At 44.3% G+C, this 21,286-nt stretch overlaps 1 protein-coding gene across 3 annotated transcripts in view; it reads right to left on the bottom strand.

Annotated features, from left to right (window-relative positions):
- Positions 1-20,887, bottom strand: part of NMNAT3 (nicotinamide nucleotide adenylyltransferase 3) — a 129,863-nt gene extending 108,976 nt beyond the window's left edge. For all 3 annotated transcript variants that reach the window (XR_010747261.1, XM_066352045.1, XM_066352046.1), the window contains exon 1: positions 20,647-20,887. The gene's annotated coding sequence lies outside the window, so the exon portion shown is untranslated. The remainder of the gene's footprint in view (positions 1-20,646) is intronic.
- Between the last annotated feature and the right edge of the window lie 399 nt (positions 20,888-21,286).

The following is a 21,286-nucleotide window of genomic DNA, read 5'->3' as shown; positions in this document are numbered from 1 at the left end:
GATCAGCACCTACTAAGTGTCTGGCAATAGTAGGGAGGTCAAGAACCAGGGAGAGAGAAGTATCGGCCACATTCCCACCTGGAGCTCTCACCTGTCTGTGCAGGTGGGAAGCAGATGGGCTAACCGATGTTCACAACCCAGTGTTGAAAGCACTGGCATAAATAGGAACAGAGGGAGCCTGAGTACACAGAGGAGGGTCCCCAGACCAGCCAGGCTGAGGGAGGGATGCAAAAGGGGTATGGAAGTGTTTCAGGAAGAAATAATATAAATTTTGGGTTTTGAAAGATGAATAGGAGTTAGACAGGTAAGTGAGTTGGGAACAGAAAAGTGTTTGCAAAGCCTGGGAATGTGGGAAGCCATGGGGCATGTCGGGACTACAAGCAGGTCAATAGATCCCCGAGTTTGTGGGGCAGGGAAGATGACAACGTTCTCCAACAAGGTTCTCCAGGGCCAGCTGGCCAAGGGCCTTGTGTTCTATGGTAAGGTCAAACTTGATCCTGATGGCAGTGGCTGGTGAGCCCCTGCATAGTTTTACGCAGGGGAGTGATCAATCTACAAGTGATTACCTGAGGGTCTCCTGAACAGCTGAGCAGCACCTAGGGACATCTTCCCTTATTCACTGCTCTTGAGGCCACAGCAACTTAAAAGCCTCTTTTGCAGGCAGTTCTCCACCAAACAACTAAGCCTGCCTTCCCTTCCATAATGCCCTCTCTGAGGCCACAGGTGCTTTCAATTGCATTCTAATTTCATGAAGTGATAAACATATGCTCATGTTCCATTTACAAGTTTTTGATGATCAGCCTGGCACTGTAGTGGCAAATTACCCATTTTCTATTTTAATTATTTTTACTTCTCAAGATGAAGGAAGAAAAGAAGCATTTTTAAATTACTAAAGTGCTCAAGCTACAGAGGGAGGGAAGAAATTAAACACTGCCACATCTCCCACCAACGGCACTATAACAGTAAGAGTTTGCAAAAATGAGATGCAAGCTTGTGGGCCATGTTAGACCAGGCCTGGCGGTAAGCCTCGGGTCACCGCCACTGGTTTACCGGAAACATCCAGGCGGCAGCGAACCAGGGAAGAACGCGGCTGGCGGCAGAACTGCCGCTGTGAAGGCTCTCAGGAATAGCTCCTTGAAAACTGGGCTGCTTTAGGTGACAGGCTTGTGTTTATGGGCATTACTCTTGCTTTTTCTGCTTCTAGGAGAAAATTTTAAAGACGGGATGGTTGCTAATTCAGATGCATCCAAGCATCTGGAATGTTTGGTCATATTATGATTGGAACCCCCAGGATCCAGCCCCACTAACTGGCATCACAGAACCCTGTCCTAAAGGAGACCCTGCACAGTATCATATCTAGCTGCCTTCCTGTCCTGGTGGGGACTGGCTGGGGTGGGGGTGAGGAAGAGCCTTGGGAATGGACAGGAGGCAATGAATTAAGGTCACTAACTGAAGTGAAAAGGAGCCTAGCACGCAGAGATGCATGCCTATGTTGACAGCTTCATGTCCCACTTAATTTGCACGTAACATTCATTGACAGAGTAGCATGTAAATGAGAATGTGGTGGCTTTAAAGGTGCCGTTGATGGCTGTTTTCAGAGTGTAGCTTGGACAAGCTACACAGTTTTATTATTGAGATGACTTGCTCATCAAGAAACTGTGCCAACCATCCAAATTCCTAACATCTTCCATGTGTAATGGTGCGCAGTACTCGGAATGAGGGTATGGTGGATGCAGTCCCTGTTCTCAAGACACTCTCTCCCGTGGGAAGTCAGACGTAGAAAACACCACAAGCAGCTACTTAGACGTTCAAAACGCTATTTGCAGTCAAAAACAAAACACGATCACTGTTTTTACTCTTTCCACATTTTAACCCCTAGGGATGACAATAATAAATCAATAATAATAAATCAATAAATACTAAATGGCAATAGGTAAGAGCTACTTAGTGTACTATGGATTAGGCACTTTGTAGGTCTACTTATACATATCTAAGCAGCATTTATACTGTGCCTGGTATTATGTCTTTTGTGTTATCTTTAATCTTTGAGAATACTGTGCAGAAGTATTATCATCCTGTTTCTGATGAGAACACTGGAGCCGGGCTCTGAAACTCGGGGCCTCTCCAGGGGTGCAGTACTGAGAAATACAGAGCAAGGACAAGCTCCTGCCTGATCACAAAGGCCAAGGCATTGCACCCCCACCCCCACGTCTCCCACCCTCCTCCACCACTGCCTTCAAGATGCAGAAGTCGATAGAGCCCATACTGCGCCTCCACCCAAGCCCCAGGCTCTTCGGTATTCCAGATGGGCTCCCTCAGTTTTGCAGGAAACATAGATGTAATCAGCATATTAAGCATCCTTTAGACATCGATCATAAATTCTTCCCTCAAGAGTAAACTGTCCTCCTTCCTTGTATCTCAAGATCCTAGCCTAGTAAGAAAAGGTGAGGGCAGGTTGACGTGCAGGTCCTCCTCTCTCAATGGCACAGGCAAGGGGGCCTACACTCGGAGTTCAGCAGGGGTGTACCCCAGGTGTGTGTGTGTCCCTGTGTCTAATGGGGAGTGTGCTGGGCTCTGCTGGGGTTGTGTGTCACAGGGGGTGTCAGACAGGAAGGAGCATGTGCTGTAGTGGGTGTTGTGAGGGCTTCAGTTGCAGGAGTCTGCTGTGGAGGGGTGTGATGGAGAATAGTCTATTGGGTGTCTCATGGGGAGGTGTGTGATGTGGATGTGAGGGGTCAAGGGTAGGTGACAGCAGGGCTATACTGTACGGTGGGGTGGAAATCATGCTGTGGGAGGGGATTTTTCATGGGGGGCATCCTGTGAGGGCATATATATCATGGGGTGGGCCATGAGGCTGTATTATGGGGGTGCACTGTGAGACTGACTTAGGGGTGTGACAGGGAAGGTGTTATGGGTTGTGCTGTGGGATTTATCAGGGGTGTGTGGTGGGGGTGTTGTGGGGGTACAACTGTGGGGTTGTGCTGTGGAGGTGTGGCATGGGTGGGCTGAGGGCAGGAAGGACTATGCAGTCCAGAGAATTGTCTCAGATCCCTGGTCAGCGTGGTGGGGCACCCTAGAGAGCTCACCACCAGGCCTGAGAAGGCTGCTCTTGCCCACTGCACCTGCCTGACCCCCATGATAGTAAACTCGTGCCCTAGCACCCCCACTCTCCCTCCAGCCACATCCCTGGGCCCAGTGAGACATAGGGGTGGCATGTTCTGGAGTTCTGCCAGTTGGAAGAGCCTGGAAAGCCCCTCTATTCCTCACCCACTCACATCAGCTTTTCTATGGCAGGGTCCGGACGGTATTTGCAGGTCACAGCTAACACAGCCTCTTCACAGCTCCACCCAGGGCTCGCTGTCAGGTTGACCGAGCCAGGAAACCTCCAGTTGAAGGAAGGTGTGCCCTTGGCTTTCTCCTCTGGTAGCAGAGCCCAGCACAGGGCAGCCACAGTCCTCTCTCCCCGCCCAGCAGCCTCCCTTAAGAGCGCCACCCTTCCACTCCTGCTTCCCACTCCGATCCTCCAGCCCATCTGTCTTGTGCAGGATCCATCTCTGGCAAGACTCACTGGAGTGGCAAATGCGGGAGAACTCACCCATGCAGGTAAAAACACTTGTTTGTTTTGAATGTATATGTGTTTTTTGGGTTTTTTTTGTATATGTGTTTTTTCACGCAATCTTTACAATGAAAGATTTTCAAATATGCTGCCAACTTGAATTTTAAAATAAACAACTGGATATCCTCCACCAAGATTCTACCATTAATATTTTATTATGCTTGTTCTGTCATATATCCATCCCTAAGTCTAAACATTCATCAATCTGGCTTTTTTTTTTGTTTTTTTTTTTGATGCCTTTCAAAGTAAGTTGCAGACAGTGGTGCACTTTTCCCTAAAGGCTTCAGCATGCATATCACTAACTGGAGCTTAGTTTAACATCCTCCCCCCCCCCCCCACCCCTCCTTTTGAACATGCAATTCAATGTACAAATCCAGAGGACAACAGTCAACAAATTTTGACAAATGTATGCACCCATGTGACTCCAACTCCTATAAAATACAGAACATCCCATCATTCCAGAAAGTCCCCTCATGTCCTCTCCCTACTCCATCTCCCTATTCCCCTTCCCTCAAGCAAACACTGCTCTAAATTTTCCACCATAGACTAGTTTTGCCTGTTTTAGAACTCAAAGTAGAAATAGAATTGTACAGTGTATAGTGTTCTGTGTCAGGCTTTCGCTCAGTGTAATGTCTGTGAGATTCATCCAGGTGGGCATGCATCAGTAGTATGTTCCTTTTCATTGCTGAGTAGTATTCCATTCTTTGGCAATACTACAGTTTACTTATTCTCTTACTGATAAATTCCCTTTTTAAAAGTGAAAGGTATCACCTATTTGAGTTGACCTGTAATGAAATCCCTCTCACTTGTATTCCAACCTGTTTCTCTAGTGGGGAGAAGATCAGGCAGGCTCAGAGTTAGCGCAGCCCTGCCTGTTACACAGAGGGGATGAAGAATAGAAATAGTAGACTCCATCACCTTTGTGGAAAAAAATAGAAGCACAATTCTAGAGTAGAGACTCCCAAAGTGTGATGAGATGCAAGATAACTCTAGGCAAGAACTTTAATGTTTGCTTTTATAGGTATAGCCCATATTTGGCTTGTGAAACTAATTTTCCTCCATGAAAGGAATATATAATGGTTTGCTTTTAAAATAAATTTATTTACACAAAAAAAACTTTATTTAAAGAAATACTAACTGTAGGTCAGTAAAGATATGGAAAAATCATGAGACTTGTATGCAGATGACTGAGGAGTGACAATACCTAGATGCACATTAAATTTACCAGGGAGCTTTATTTTATTTTATTTTTTAGTGAGAGACAGGAAGGGAGAGAGACAGAAGCATCAGCTCACAGTTGCGGCAACTTAGTTGTTCATTGATTGCTTTCTCATAAGTGCCTTGACCAGAGTGAGGAGTAGGGCTCCAGCTAAGCCAGTGACCCCTTGCTCAAGCCAGCGACCTTGGGCTTCAAGCCAGAGACCTTTCGGCTCAAGCCAGCAACCATGGGGTCATGTCTATGATCCCATGTTCAATTCAGCGACACCGTGCTCAAGCTGGAGACCTCGGGGTTTTGAACCTAGGTCCTCAGTGTCCCAGGCCAACGCTATGTCCACTGTGCCACCACGTGGTCAGGCTCACCTGGGAGTTTTAAAAACACCCATGCATGGGCCCACTTCCCAGAGCCTCTCTCACATAATTGGCTGAGGTGTTATCTAGGCATCAATAGGTTTAAAAAGCTCCTCAGGTGATTGTAATGTGCAGCTGGCATGAAAAGAATAGTCTGGAAAGCCATGGTTCTCCAGGTGTGGTGCCTGAACCAGCAGTACTAACATCACCTGGGCACTTGTTTGACATGCGTGTTCTTAGGCCCCACTTCAGCCCTACTGAATCAGGGATTGGGGATGGGGCCCAACAATCTGGGTCTTCATAAAATCTCCAGGGGGCTCTGATGCAGCGCAAGTTTGAGAACCACTGCTTAAGGGGCAGGTATGAAAAGCCCTATAAGCAGCCTTCATTCAGCCCCCAAGGCTGAGGTCTGTACCATCATGGTACCAACCCAGCCAAGGTCAGCCAGCTCTGCCAGATCTACCCTCCACATACCCCTTCTCTTCCCAAGGACAGAGAGGGTGGGTGGAGGCCAGGTGGTGAGCAGCTGCGGACCAATTATAAAGCAATGACGTCCTAGATCTACTGTCTCTTAACCTCAATTAATCTACAAACCAGTTAATCAGCCCCCAGAAAATCCAGTGTTCACGATAATTTTATTTTTGCCACAGTTTTTGATTATCACTGACCTCCTTCCACTCCATTATCCTTGTTAATTGAGAATTGACTATGCAGTTAAAATGAATGTTTCTTCCACTCACAGAGCTGTATCAGATTCATCTTCAAGTCCCTCGAAGCTCAAGAAATGTGACGAGTCTATGGATATATTGATCTGATACAATTCATTTCACCAAGAATTCACGAAATTACCACTCAAAGGTCACCTATTATGTGTTCATACATCCAAAGGCTTATAGAAAAGAAACAGAATTTTAGTTGAAGAATAACATTGTATTTAGAGAGCCAAACCAGTGCTTGGCCAAGTCTGGTCTCTTGGTTAACAGTGATGTCTGCTTTAAAAGATGTTCAACACAGTCTAGAGATTTGGCAAAGTCCTTGGAAATACTGAGAAGATAAGGTAATAACAAACACTCTGAGGGCTGTTCCCCTTTGCCGGCTGGCTATTTTGATAAGGAAAAATGCAAAGAAAGAGGAGACTAACAGGAAATCAGGGAATCTGTTTGTCTATTCTAATACTAAGTCTGAAAAATAAACTTTCATGTAAAACCCCAAAGATTACAGAGCCTGGCAAAGAAAATCTGCAGTGACAAGTGGAATTCCTATTAAGTAGTATGTACCATGAGATGTTTGACAAAACACCACAGCCCTCTTCCCATATTACAGCACAGCAAAAGAATGATGCCACCACAAAGGAAAAATCAGCCGCCTGCAGACGGACAGTCACACACTGCAGAAAATCTCTCAGTCATCAGGCATCAAAAAAGACCCCGCTAGCTATCTCTTAGTTACCTGACTCAGGACTGACTACAAACAGCTCAGCAAAAGTACACCTGGGAGAGTCAGAATCAGGTCTGAAGACGTGACTTCCTGTTCCCCCGAGGAGTGTTCCACCCCCACCTCTGCCCCCAAAGTTGGCCCCACCACTGTGGCCACTTATCTGTAGGTCTCAGAGTGTGGCGCTGTGTCTAACTGAGCCGAAGACTGAGTACCTGCGTACCTACAGAGGGCTCAGTGAGAACTTAAAAATAAAGAGAGTGTTTTATTATAAAAAATTACAAAGTAGAAAAAAAAAGTAGAGCAGATAATATATATTTATATAAAGAACTGCTACAGAGAGGTCTCTAAATAATCATTAACAACTTTTCATGTTACTTCATATTTTTCCCCCTGGAAGTATATTAAAGACTTTATAAACTGCATGGACATTTTACCACTAAATACTTAAAAAAATAAAGGACATGTTCTAAAATAAGGACACTTTCTTTTTTATCCATAATACCATGATCACAACTGACAAAATTAACAATAATCAACAAAAATTCCTCAATATCATCTAATACTAGTCCAAATGTCAGTGTAGGTATTTTCAGGAAATAAAATATTGACACAGTTGAGGTCACTCTGAGAAGCAGACATGGATGCCCCAACAAAGACCCCAGGAAACAAAAGAGCCCCATCCCTGTCCCACCTGGGGGCTCTTATCAATCTCAGAGGTGCAGGAGGGCAGAATGGGGCATTCCGTCTGGAGACTTGGGGAACCTCACTCCCTCAGGCCCAGCGCATCCAAACACAGCCCGAGCCCCTTCCAATCTTGCTCTGCTCTTGCTACTACTTCATTGTGTGACCTTGGGCAAGTCGCTAAACCCCACTGGCCTGTTTCCTCACCTATAAAATAAACAGGCTGTCTAAACATTCTTTAAGATTTATTCTAACAGCCAGTCCATAACTCTCCGAGGATCTGGGCTTTCCTTTAAAAACATCCGTGGATCAGAAAGTCCAGGACTCCACAAAACCCTTATCTAGTTTGTCCATGCTGACCAAGGCTCAAGTACTGACTAAGAAGGAGAAAGAGGCAGACTTGTTGAAGACATGAACATACTTCTCTTCCCTACCTGGAATGCTCCAAGCCTTTTTGTCCTTGAAGCCACAGAGACACGGACTTAAAGGCACCTGACTGCCTTACCCCAACCTTTCCCAACACAACACACAAATCTTAACTCAACTGTTGTGTGTGTCCTTCCCAAACTCCAGCTAAGAGAGAACTAAGGAGTACATTTCTTTGTGTGATGAAAAAAGAAGAAAAGTGTGAAAATCATGCAGTAAACATACAGAAATGTACAGGCTTGTTTGTCGAGAGTTCCTAGACCACAGCAGAGAAAAAGCTCCTCTTCTTTGTTTCTTAATGCACTTTTTAATTACAGAAATTTTAAAACATATACAACAGTAGAGAGATTAGCACAATGACCCCTTTTTTTTTAACTTCTAGGCCTTCCACCTCCAATTCAGATACTCTTCACAGTCTAAAATTCAAATTTTGAGTCACCATCAATGGTGGGCAGTTCCACTTGTCCTGCATCCCTCTGTTTTGAAAACTACTCTGCCACCACTCCTTATGATTCTGGAAGGCTTGTCAATCTAGATGGCCAGAAAACTTTAACTTTACAGAAAAATGTGACTGGTCCAAGAGTGAACACATGTCCCTACAGGACAAACCAGAGCCCCTTTTTAATATGGACACGGACAAAAGAGTGTCTTCTTCTAAAATCAGGAGCTATATATGCCACATAAACCTGGAGTTGCCGTCGTCTCTACCTTAGAAAGTGAAGCCAACACAGTGGTAGGAAGAGCAGAAAAATCTCACTAGGTGAGATCCCTACTGCCATCATTTGAGCAGCTAGATCTAGCTGTGCCTGATACCCTGAAACTTTTCTATTCTAGCCATATTCCTAGTTTTATTTAGCCAACTTTGGGCAAGTTTCCATTCCTTACAACAACAAAAATCCTGAACATATGCCATGACAGACAGCTTTCCTTAAAGCAATAAGCACAGAGGTCAATCTTTCTTGTGAAAATTCAAGTTTGGTCTTCTTAATTTAACAAAAACAATATATGTGTGTGTGTGTGTGTGTGTGTGTGTGTGTGTGTGTGTGTGTATATTCATTACTTAAGGAATATATTTCCTAACAGAAACAGTACAAGCATATGATGTACAAATACTTCCTCATCAGGGGAAGAATTCCATGTTGCTACATTTTTATCAGGATGGCAACTCAGCAATGATCTCTTAGTACTATTGATGACCACCCTCACACATTCCTCCCAATAACTTCTGATGGTGCTACTTAGATAGGAGAGGCTATCAAGGGCTTGTCCTGGGCTGACCAGGTAGAATGCAAAACCAAAACCAAAAAATAAAACAAAAAACCAAAACTGTCCTTTGGGCCTGAACCCATGAAGCCAGGCAGAGCACAGTTGGTCCAGATTCCAGTTTCTGTGACAGACTGAGGAAATAAGAACACAGGCCTGAAGTGGCAACCGCCTTATGCAAAGTGGTTACAAACGAAACTAAAGGAGATGGAAAACAGGCTGCTCCAAAACCTGTACTCAGTCACCTCCCCAATCAGTCTTCCTCAGCACAGTGTAGACACAGAGCTCCATTTGCTAGGCAGTGTAAACATGAGCTACAATGGCCACAGCCTATCCCTGTGGGAGGCCACGGTCTGGTGAGGGTGAGAGGAGGCATGTAAGTGCACGACGGAATGAGATGTTGGGCACTATGGGAGGAGCACACACATAACTAGCTTGAGCGCTTGAGGAAGGCTTCCTAGTTTACTCTTGCACCTGAAAGATGGCACAGAGATGTTATTCACTGAAGTAGTGTCTGTAATAGCAAAAGACTGCAGACAGCCCTAATCACCACCTAATGCCACTGAATGAGACACCCAAAGTGAGCCCTGCCTTACTAAGTCTAGTCAACCCCCAGAACTGTGAGAGAATAAATTAAATAATTGTTCTCTTTTAAGTCCCTAAGTTTTGAGAAGTAGTTCTTAGTTCATGATGTCTTATACTTATCTTTCTGATAAGCTTAGAAGAGTTTACCTATAATCCCATGGAAGTAGCAGAAAAACCCTGAGAGGAACAAGCATTTAGTTGGCCCTTTGAAAAGAGAAATAGACCAAGTGAACCATGCTGACACTGGATGCCTATATGTGAGCCACAAGAGGCATCAGTCAGCAGGCTGCTGGATGCAGAAGGTCTGGGCTCCAAAGAGTGTGTGATGGGGAGGAGGACGTAGGAGGTGTCCATGGAAAGGTGAGAGTTAAAAACCAGGGGCAGGGAGGAAATCACCCAGGTGGAATATACAAAGAGGAGGCCAAGGGAAGAACCCTGAGGCTGCACCACTGAAAATGTCAGCAGAGGAGAGGCAGCAGGTAGAGAAGTCAGACCAGAAACAATTAGGCTAGAAGGAGGAAAATCCAAGAAAGAAGGGCATGGGCAGAATCGCATGCTGCACAGAAAATATGGACAGAGAAAGACCAGATGATTTGGCAATGTGGAGGCCACTAGTGACCTATAGCAGAAGAGTGGTCCTGAAGTGGTAGGAAAAAATATGTATCTCAATGTATTCCCATTAATACAAAGCTGTTCAACCAAACTTTGAGACCAGATAGCAAATAATTTTGGACTCCTTGCTCGATATTCTGAGCAGCATTGGAGGGAAAAAGGAAGAAAAAAATGCACAGGACAGAAGGAGAAAAGCAAGAGAAGTCAAACATTGACAAATTGAATAACTACCTTCTGCATGGCAGAGAGATGACAAAAGGCACAAAGTGGTCAAACTGCCTCTTGAAATTTTTTTTGGGGGGTAGAAAGATTAAGAACAAATATTATGCTGATCATCCATAGCAATGACAGGGACTGGTAAGAAGCTGTGCATGAGCACTGGGTGTACACAGGCTTCATCTGGTGAGCCAATACTGGGCAGAGCACTCTGTAGGGGAGGAGGCAAGCTTAGGGTCAGTGAATGATGTCTGCTGTGCACACAGGACATGGGAATAGGGCCTGAACACCAAGTAGTCGCCATCTTGTTCTTTATGGAATGCATGTTGAACCATAGCTTAAAAAAGAAATAGCCTCATTTCTCTAAAACATCAGCATAATGAATCTTTTCTATACAAATTCTAAAATGCCCATAACCCAAAGCATATAACTTTAGCCACTAAACCCTATTGAGCTTGCTACATGAACAATTTTAAATCATTCTTGGAGTAAGTCCTTCATTTGTAGTGACTTAATAAATACATGGAGAATGTTTCTAGACTCTGCATTGTGCCCCAAACTCATCATTATTCCTCCTCTGCATAGAAAAAACAAACAAACAAGCATATAAAATGGATTGGGACCCACAAAACTATAGAGTGAATTAAGCTGAAATGTCAGCAAAACAATCTTGTACTCCTCAATTGTGAAAAGATATTTTGATGAAGAGCTTACTAAATCTTTAACTGAAGACAGTGTTACCATATAAAGGTAATGACTACAAAGCATTTATCACAATGCCTAAAGCCATCACTGCAGAAATTCTCTCTCATCCTCTGGTATTAGCGTCAGGATGGTGACTCCAGTATTAATATTAAAACATACAAATGAAGTTAAATGCTTTCTCCTGATAAATTTTTTCTTTTAAGATCACCTTAACATACTAGAGAAGTAACAGGAAAAAAAATCAAGCTACAACAAATGGGGACACATTGTCACAATAAAGACAAACTTTATTATAAACTCAGGCCCTCTTTTAAAGCGTCGGGTCTCAAACTGCACAGCTGCAGGACACTAGCATTCTGCCACGTCAGCAGAATATTGGTAGTCCATCCCAATGCACAGGGAAGAAATACGATACTATGTCTCTTAATTAAAGTTTTCTTCCCACAAATTTTCATAAGCTTTTGGGATTGGTTAGTACTTAGTACAGTCTTCAATTTAGTATAAATGGAGCTCTGATTCAGCACTGAATTATGGATTTGGTTATTTCAGTTCAGTACACTGAAAATGTTTGTGGTGTTGAGGGAATAATGTTACAGCAGACATTGTCAGTGCTATGCTCTGAGCACTCAGGCCTCACTATTTCGGAGAAGTTTCCTTGTCTTTCATGTGCCAGTGTCTGCATCCCTTTTCCATGGTGCTTCCTGTGGTGACTGGCCACAAGGCCTGGAGAATTCATTCCCCATAGGAGCAGTGCTCAGCCAATCACTGGGGAACAAAATTTTTGTTGCATCCACAAAAACACTTGTTCTTATGTAATTCGAGTGTGCTGATCTCAAATCTGACATTAGTTTTTCTCTGTAAGCCTCGGTTTTTTTGCAATTCAAGTTTTTAAGTTTTCATCTTATTGTAAAATTTTCAACATTTACTTTAACATAATGAAGTAGAATGTCTTCTTGGGCATCATCTTTGTGAAAATATAATAATTTTTATAATGCAATAAATACACTAATACACTAAAGGATATGACTGCATCAGAATTAGTCTACAATTTCAAAATAGAACATATTAAAACACTTATCTTAATCATAAAATTTGTACAAAACTATTTAAATTCTTTTCAGGCATAAATTTGCATTTGTAGCTCTTGTGTTTGTGTACTTGTTGAGAACAATCTCGTTTGATGCTCCAGCAGTAGTCTGCTCATCACTAACAGCTCCAAGATTTTCGGGAAACTTATCAAGGTGACTGTTCAGGAAGTGAATCTTAACGCTCATGTTACATCCAATGTTGCAAAAGCCAACAGCATTCTTTGAACCAGAAGTTCATAGTTTTGTGCTTTTTTGTTGCCAAGGAAGTTCTTTGTAACTGCCACAAAAGACTGCCATGCTGCTTTCTTCTCCTTATTCATCTTCCTGGCAAATTCTTTGTCACGTATGAGGGTTCGAATTTGAGGTCCATCAAATATACCTGCTTTTATTTCCTCGAAGGACAAGGCAGAAAAAGCAGAAATAATATGTTGAAAGCATTTACTTTCTCTATTCAAAGCCTGAACAAACTGCTTCATTAAGCCAAGTTTGATGTGAAGTGGGGGAAAAATGATCCTGTCTCAATTAACTACAGGTTCATTCACAATATTTTGCATCCCTACTTCCAGAGCTTCACGTTTCGGCCACTCCTTCTGTGTCCAGTATTTCTCCTGAGCTCAGCTGTCTCACAAACACAGAAAGCAAGGATACTTCATGAAACCTCTCTGTTGTCCTAGCAGGAAATTTACTATTTTAAGATCCACACAAATGAACCAGTTATGCTCCTCATATTTCAAAAAGTCGAGGACAATTTTTATGTTGTTCTTACTAAGTCATTCAATTCAGGTTGGCTAAACTACTGAGGGGTTAATGACTGTTTGGCATCAGAGGAAGACCCTTCAGATTCTACAACCATTTCCTCATGCATCATATCAAAATACACTTGATCACCATGTTCACTTTCTTCGTTCTTAGAAGAAATAAAACCATTGAAAACTGGAACTGGGAGTGTCTCAGAGTGTGGGATAGGTCATATTGCTGAAGGAATATTAGGATATGCAATCATATGCTGTTTTTTCTTGCCAATGCCCTTTGTATGGATCAGACAGAAATAACAGTCACTGCTGTGGTCCTTAGGTTCACGCCAAACCATGGGAATACCAAAAGGCATTCCTTTGCATTTTCCTTTTGTCCAGTCACGAAACATTTCCTCACAATTATGATACACAATATGAGGAGCCCAATTCTTGTCTTGATCGCCAAGGGGAACTTGAAAATAGGCAATATATGCACGTGTCACAAATGATGAAGTATTGCACCTTTGACGTTGGAGTGTGTAACAGCCACATAGATAACAGAAGGTGTCAGGACTATTCTTACATTTACGCCTACTCAAAGAAGCCATGATTCAATCTTAAAACAAAATAAGACGGTGTTTTTATCAGATAATATTTTTTTACATTTAAAAACAACTACAATTATGTAAAAGTGATGTTTGTAAAACATTAATTGCCTTGTGGTTATGTTCAATCCAAGAGTCGTTGCCCTTTAACTCCAATTTAAAAACCAATGCATGCCATTAACTGTAAGAAAAAGAAATTAAAATTGCATAAAAACTAGAGCATGCACCAAAAAATAGATTTCAGATTTGAAATCAGCGATGCAGAAATATATAGAAACAGTTCTAAAACCTCATGCAACAGAAAATGAAAAAAAAAAAATTGTTCCCCTGTGAATGTGTACATCCCCAGCCCCACAGGAGGCTAACTCTGGATGGGTGCTGTACACTAGCTGCTGGGGACTCCAAGCAGGTGAAAATGCCAGGGGTCCACACTGGTGACCTGCTTGATGGTATGCTCCTCTGCCTTATTTCCTTACTTCTTGCTAGCGTTTCCTGGGATCTCCTCTCGAATAGACTCAAATCCTTGTCTCAAACAAACACATGTGTCATGATTTCCTCATGTTTGCCCAACTGAATGAATTTGAGAACTGCTGCTTGAGGACATACCCTTGGCCACACACTAGGCAGCAGAGGATATATGGGTCCAGGGCTGACAAAGGGAAAGTTGACATTAAGAACATACAAAGCAGCCCCTGAGGTACTGACTACTGAGGCCTGAGCAGGACAAGAAGCCAGAGTGGTGCAGGGCTGCCCCAGCAATTGCTGGGGGGTGTCTGTGTGTGTGTGGGGGGGAGTAGAGGTTGTTGAAACTTCACCAATGAGGCCCCCAAAGGTTGCAAACCCAACCCTCCCCAGCCCTACCCCTGGGAAACAGGTGGGGAACAAGGACGAGAGAGGCTGACAGAGGGATATGAGACTATAGGGCAGGAGGGGGCAGTTGCCTTCTTCATCTTAAAAATGATGAAGAAGAATCTGAGAATCTGAGTCTCCAGGGCCGGAGTGAGCACACCTGCAGGCCACTGAGCCAGTGGACCCAGAGTACCTCCCTCTACCAGAGACATGGAGGAGGCAGCCAAACCTGGCTTTAGAAATTGTTGATTGAAAGATTTAATCAGAATAAGGCTACAAATGTCATGCCCTTAAAACTGCAAACAGCAGAAATATTATTTAACTTGGCTTGTTTGAGGATTAAAAAAAAAGTTATAGGTGTAATAAAACAATATAGAAAGTTTGAGATACATAATAAACAAGTTATACATAATTTCCCTGTTCAAATACACACCGGTCCCCTTTCAGGCTTCCCTCAGACTGTTTTCCTGAGTGTACCTTAATGTAACGGCATTCTGTTCACTGAGCATGTGACATCTTACATTACTAATCTTCATATTTTTAAAGACTGCATAATATTTCATTTACCTGGTGTTCTGTAATTTAACTATCTTCCTATTTGTATATTCAGGTTACATCTAATTTTTCACGATTATTAAAAAAAAATGCATCTTTATACAGTTGCTCTTTTCACTTTCCAAATTATTTTAACACAGAATCATAGAAGAAGCCAAAGGACAGTGGCATGTCAGTGACACCTGAAACAAGCAGCCTCCTCCTTTTATCATCTGCGGTCCTTCAATTATTCAAAATATAGAAAGTGGGTAACAGACACTGGCATCTTTTTTCTACAAAAACACATTAAGGCAATAATGACCAAAGGCATCATAAAAATTACATAAAAGAATGTCTGAGATGAGAATTAAAAAGCAAAGCAGTCTTTGATACTAAGTTTAGGGTTCGTGCCATAAAAACCTATTCTGATCTTTAAACTCAACATTTGAAAGTCAATAATTTCAAGTTAGATTCCTACACACTAATTCATGTAACAGGCATTCTGTCCTAATGATCACCTGCTCATCGAGAAATGTCTAGCCTTTTGAGATCTGCTCTTTACCTGGCCTGGTGTGATTCCCTTACTGACATTGACAATCGTTCTCTCCAATATGCAACTTATTGGGCCCAAATTGGGGTTCGTTTGCATCACTTGTTTTCATCATTCTCCCCAGCCCCAATAGCAAACCCTTTTCAGCTAGCAGACTGGCTGACAGCAGAGCTCCAATGGCTGCAGTTTGTATGCAATTAGGCTGACGGGTTCTTCAGCCTTACTCCACACTCCTCTCTTCTAAACACTGGGACTAGGTGGGAAGGACCAGAATCAAGGCATTAAACCCCCACACATCTGCCTTTAATATGTTAACTCTGCTTCTGCAATCCAGTTCCAACACTCCCACCTTGGCTGTGTCTGCCTTGACAGTTCATTTCATACGAGAAAGCAAGGGAGGAGGTGCTGATGGAAGGGGGAAGGCAGGAAGGAAGATTGGCTCTAATTTAAAACCATCTTAGGAGCTCTAAAAAGTTCCATGTTGACAGATAGACACATTTTCTCCTCAGGACCCACAGGCCTTGTGGATTTCTGCACAGTGATGCCAGTTGCCTTCCTTGCTTCAGGGAAGATGGCAGCTCCTCGCTCTAATGAGGTCTACATCTGAGACTGGTGGAGATCAGAGATGTGTTTTGTCAACAGCTCTGGTCAAACAAATAAAATAACTAATAATATTCAGCCATGGAAAGAGAATATTTCTTGGGGCTGTTCAGATCATATCTTATTTAAAGCCAGCCTTTTAGTGTTATTATCTCCTTGTTGTCAGTGGAACTGAATAGGCTTGAAGGCAGGCATGGTGTCCCCAGAGGACCACTGGTTCCTCACAGAGACTGTGCTGGGATGGCACCGCACTGCATGCAGACAGGTGTTCCTGCCCTCTGGACAACAGCAGTCAGCTTTGCCCTTCTTTTCTCTCAAATGACAGGTCACTAGCTGTGACGTAAAGAAATCTATGCTGGAACCTCACCCTGGTTTGCTCAGGGGTATCAAAGAAGATGAAAACTAATAGGCTTACAGGTGGACCCCTGTCACTCAGAAGAGGGCTCCAGCACCCACTGTATCAGAACTACCCGCAGAGAAGGTAATTCCAGGGCAGTTGGAGAAGGGCATGCCTGAAAAGGTGCCCACTGGGGCTATAAGAAGGCAGCTGCTCCAGGGATTCTAGCTTCAGGGGCAGCTCTGGCCAGAGGCAGGGACAATAGGCAGGCAGACATGCAAATCAGATTTTCACTGGGAAGCAGGCCAGACCCAGAGATGGCACTCCTGGGTAGAAAGAGCAGACAGCTCTCACTTCCAGAAAACAGGGCCAACCTCATCCAAGATACTTTCACCTGAAAACCCATCACTGAGACCCTTAGATTTCCCAGAAGTTGATTTCTCCAGATTCACACAATAAACACAATGCCTTTCTATTCCTAGTTCCTAGATTGGCGCTGTGGGTATATGAGCATGTGAGAGACAATGATGAGGGAATTATGAGTCCACTGTGGTTTGTGATACCCCACCATGCAGCACTACGCTGCTAAAACACTGGGGCTGGAGCTGCCATCCTAAGACCTGCCCTGCAAAAGGGGATCTGTCTGTCTTCACCAGGGAACTAAGATAAATGAGCAAAGACAGACACTGGTCAGGACAAGCCACTTTATTTAAGAGCTTCGACAGCCTAAAGTGGTTTAACATAGATGCATGAAAGATTTATCTAGATGATAAAATACCTGAACTTGAAAGGCACATAAATTATAATTTTGCAGGTTTTTTTCCTTTTAAGATTTCACAGAGTCAAGTGCTTTAAGTAATGAATGAAATGTACATAAAGTTGACCTCATTTCACACAACCTGTCTGGTTAGTGTCTGAAGAAAGTCTTTGTTTCTCGATGGGATAGAGTTCAGAAATGACACCACTCATCTGTGTCTGTGGCTTTCTATCCCAGTGGAGATCATTGGGAGGAATAATAAATATAATAATAACAGCAGCTATTATTGATTGAGCACTTAATATACCAAGTGCTGTGCACTAAGAATAGCATTTCATGTACTTATACATGAGTATCACTTATACTCCTAACAGTCCTATGAGTTAGGTACAATGATTCCCATTCTACAGATGCCAAAACTGGGCTTTAGAGAGCTTCTGTGACACACTCGAGTCACACAGATAATTTTATGACTCCAGAGCTGTGGTGTCACCACTAAACTGCAACATAAATGGAAATGCTTGTTCTTCAGCAAGTTCTCAAAAGCACTAGTTACCTTTCTCTATCTTCACACTGCTTTCTTTTAACAGCACACTAAATCACAGGGATGTTTGCCTAGGGGGTTTGTTTAATGTTCATTCATTCATTCATTCTGGGCTCAGCACTCTGCTGGAGGCAGGACTAACAGGATTGAATTCCACAGCTCCTAGACCAGTCTCAGGCAATTACCACATGAGGGTGAGGGTCTGCATGGGGGGTGGGGTCAGGGGCAGCCCCTCACAGGAGATCCACACCCAGCTGTGGGTTGGAGACACAACCAGAATTAGACAATTTTAGACTTTTTTCAACCCTCATTTTCCCCCACGACTTCTGCTGTTTCCTTTAGCCTAAGTCTCTAGGCCTTCTGACAGTGTGGCTGCCCAGAGGCCCTTTATCATGCAGAACACCGCTTTTCTCCTGACGGGGCTGATGCTTTCTGGTGAAACCACTGCCAGAGATAACCCAACTCCCATGCTAATCACCCTGCACAGTCCCTCAGAGCCACCCCTTCAGCCCGTTTTTGCCCTTCTCCTTCCTGTTTCACCAGTTTTTCCCCAGAATAAGGAATGATAACAATAGCAGCAAGTAGTGGTAACTTTCTACATATTGGGCATTGTTCTATGTATTTTATGTACATTAACTCATTAAATCCCCATTGCAACCCTCTGAGGTAGGCCCTATTATTATTTTTATTTTAGTTCATTTAGGGGAAGATGGAAGGAGTTAATATTTCTTTAGGACAAACTAGAGCAGGAGTCCCCAAACTATGGCCCGTGGGCCACATGCGGCCCCCTGAGGCCATTTATCCGGCCCCGCCGCACTTCCGGAAGGGGCACCTCTTTCATTGGTGGTCAGTGAGAGGAGCATAGTTCCCATTGAAATACTGGTCAGTTTGTCGATTTAAATTTACTTGTTCTTTATTTTAAATATTGTATTTGTTCCCGTTTTGTTTTTTTACTTTAAAATAAGATATGTGCAGTGTGCATAGGGATTTGTTCATAGTTTTTTTTATAGTCTGGCCCTCCAACGGTCTGAGGGACAGTGAACTGGCCCCCTGTGTAAAAAGTTTGGGGACCCCTGAACTAGAGGGTGGGGCAGAGTAGGTTTATGTTGTTTGCGTGAAAAATAATACAATAAGAAGTAATAATACAAGAATAAATTCTGTTTCATATACAACTGTAAACCTACTTTTGCCACATCCTGTGTGGCAAGCTTGCGTCGCTGTGCCAAGCACTGTGTTTCAGCTTGCATAATCAGTGACCTTCCCAGAGCCATTCCCAGAGCTGGGAAGTAACAAAAAAGCATTTGAGCCCACGTCTGTGTCTGGAAGCCTAGAGCTCCCCTTCTTCTCTCCCAGTCTGGCACTGCCACGGTCGGTGAGGGGAAACAGAGACTGCCCTCTCCCTCTAGCGCCCTTCTGTGAATACCTGTTCTGTTTTTCTGTTTGTCTGGTTTTGTTTTCAACACCTACAAATGGCACCAGACTCCTTCCTCTCCTAACTGTACTCCCCAGTGTCTGAGCCTCCCAGCCACCTGCCATGGAGCAAGTCCCGTATCTACACCAACAGTGTAACAGAGCCAAAGAAAGAATTGGGATCATTCAGGTGAACCTTATACACCAAAAGCTGACAGATGCTTCCTGAAGCCCAAAACTCTCTCCTAAATACCCGGGGTTTCAAGAGCTAGGGGTCCTAAGCCAGGAGATTTTTGGACAGTTTTAGGGGGTGGTGACACTACCAATAAAAGTAAGGAACTAACTGATGCTCAGTGGAGGAGTGTGAGCCTTCTGTTCTGGGCGCTCATGCAGCTGGTAACAGGTGAGGCTTCCTGGGAAATAGGTACCTGGCCGAAACAGAGGGGCTTTCCCAGTCAAGGCCAGAGGGTCCGACCCTGTCCTCTGGGCTCCTAGAGCACCACGCCCAGCAGGCTGGAACTCAGTTCACTTCCCTGGCCCACCCACATAAGCTCCAGGACAGGGCCCATGAAGATGACTCTCAATCTTCAGAGTCAGTGTTAAGTTGGTGCCAATTACATATTTCCAGAATGAATGACCAAACTAGCCATCATTTTAAAGAACAGGCTGTTTGTGAGACTCAGACAAGGAAACAGGACTCAAGGAGAGGGGGGTAAGTTTGCTCAGAGGCAGACACACTATTTAGTGCATGTCAACATTCTGCTCCATTCAGAAAGGTTTTCACTTTCACTTCCCTTACTGCACACCTGGGCACTGCCAAGTTATTTACATTCACCCTCTCGACGATCATCAGTGAGTAGGAACAGTCCCATTTTACAGAGGAGAAAGTTAAGGAACTTTGTTTCCCCTCAGTTCTCTGCAGGCCAGCCCCCCTGAGCTTGCTGACCTCAAAAGGGTCACATCCTCTCCCCACAATGTGTTTGCTCTGTTGTTCTCCACCCTGGAATTCTTCCTATAGAAATCCGGACTCCAGCGTCCTTCACGGATGGTGACCACCTGTTAAGTGCTCTCCCAGCACCTATTCTTTTCCGCTTCACAGCGCTTTCCAGTTTTAACTTTCACATTTAAGAGTGGGCCTCTCCCACCAGGCGGTTAGCTCCACGGCGGCGCGCACCAGTTCGTTTGCCCACAGCTGTATCTTCGGCACTTGGGCCAGTGGCGGGCACTCTGGCACACGATAAGAATTGGTGGGATACTTATTTGTATCTAAGTGCACGAGTACTGAAGGGGGGATTCGAACTCACGTTTCCCGACCTCGGGTCAGAACCACAGGAGTAATTGGGCTTGGATGTCAACGCTGAGGCAAGAATGAGCAGCGGCGGAGGGGACGCGTTGGGGTCCCTTCGACCCGGGACCCGGTGCCAGGCTCCGCACCCTGCCGCGTCACCTGCCGCCCGGGCGTCCAAGTTTCGGCGGGCGCCCAGAAGGGCAAAGGCGGGCTGACCAGGGCCTTCCTGGACGCGCTTACCTGCGTGTCCTGCGGCTCCTCAGAGGTGCACGGCGAGCCTTGGGGAACTTCCGGGGACTCGGCAGAACCAGGGCTCCCGGCCCGCGTGCGCCCTGCACCCAAGGACCGGGAGGGGACAGAACCCGGTCTCCAAACGCAGTGCCCCCTTCAACGGGGTCAAGCCGGGACAAGCCCACAGCCACCCCGCGCTAGGGGCGGGCCTAAGGCGATCCAGACCCCGCGCACCCGGGCTCGCCGCTGTGGGCGGAGCCACAGGGAAACGTAGCTCTGCGCCCCGCCCCCTCACTGAGGGCAAACCTAAGGAGACTGGGCTCTGTACCCCGCCCCTTCAATCAAGCTCCGCCCACTCGTCGATCCTGTTTCCCCCCCCCCTTCCCGCAAAAGCAATTGCGTAGCGTGTTTGCATTTTATTTTCCTGTCTTGTATTACGTTTTATTTATTTAATTTTAATTTTTAAAATTCAATTAATAATATATATCAAAGTAGTGCATGAGAAATTTTTACAAAATAAAATTTTCTACATGTTTCTATAAAGAAAGCAGCATGGCCCTCTCTTGCTTTCCACACACAGCCTTTTTTTTTTTTTTACAAGGACAAAATTAATATTTATATTTATTTTTCTTGTTTTTCGGTTTTTTTT

This window comes from Saccopteryx leptura, chromosome 10, assembly GCF_036850995.1.
Source record: "Saccopteryx leptura isolate mSacLep1 chromosome 10, mSacLep1_pri_phased_curated, whole genome shotgun sequence".
NCBI classification, from domain to species: Eukaryota; Metazoa; Chordata; class Mammalia; order Chiroptera; family Emballonuridae; genus Saccopteryx; species Saccopteryx leptura.
The sequence above is the reverse complement of the archived record's forward strand: the minus strand, read 5'-3'. Positions and strand labels throughout refer to the sequence as shown.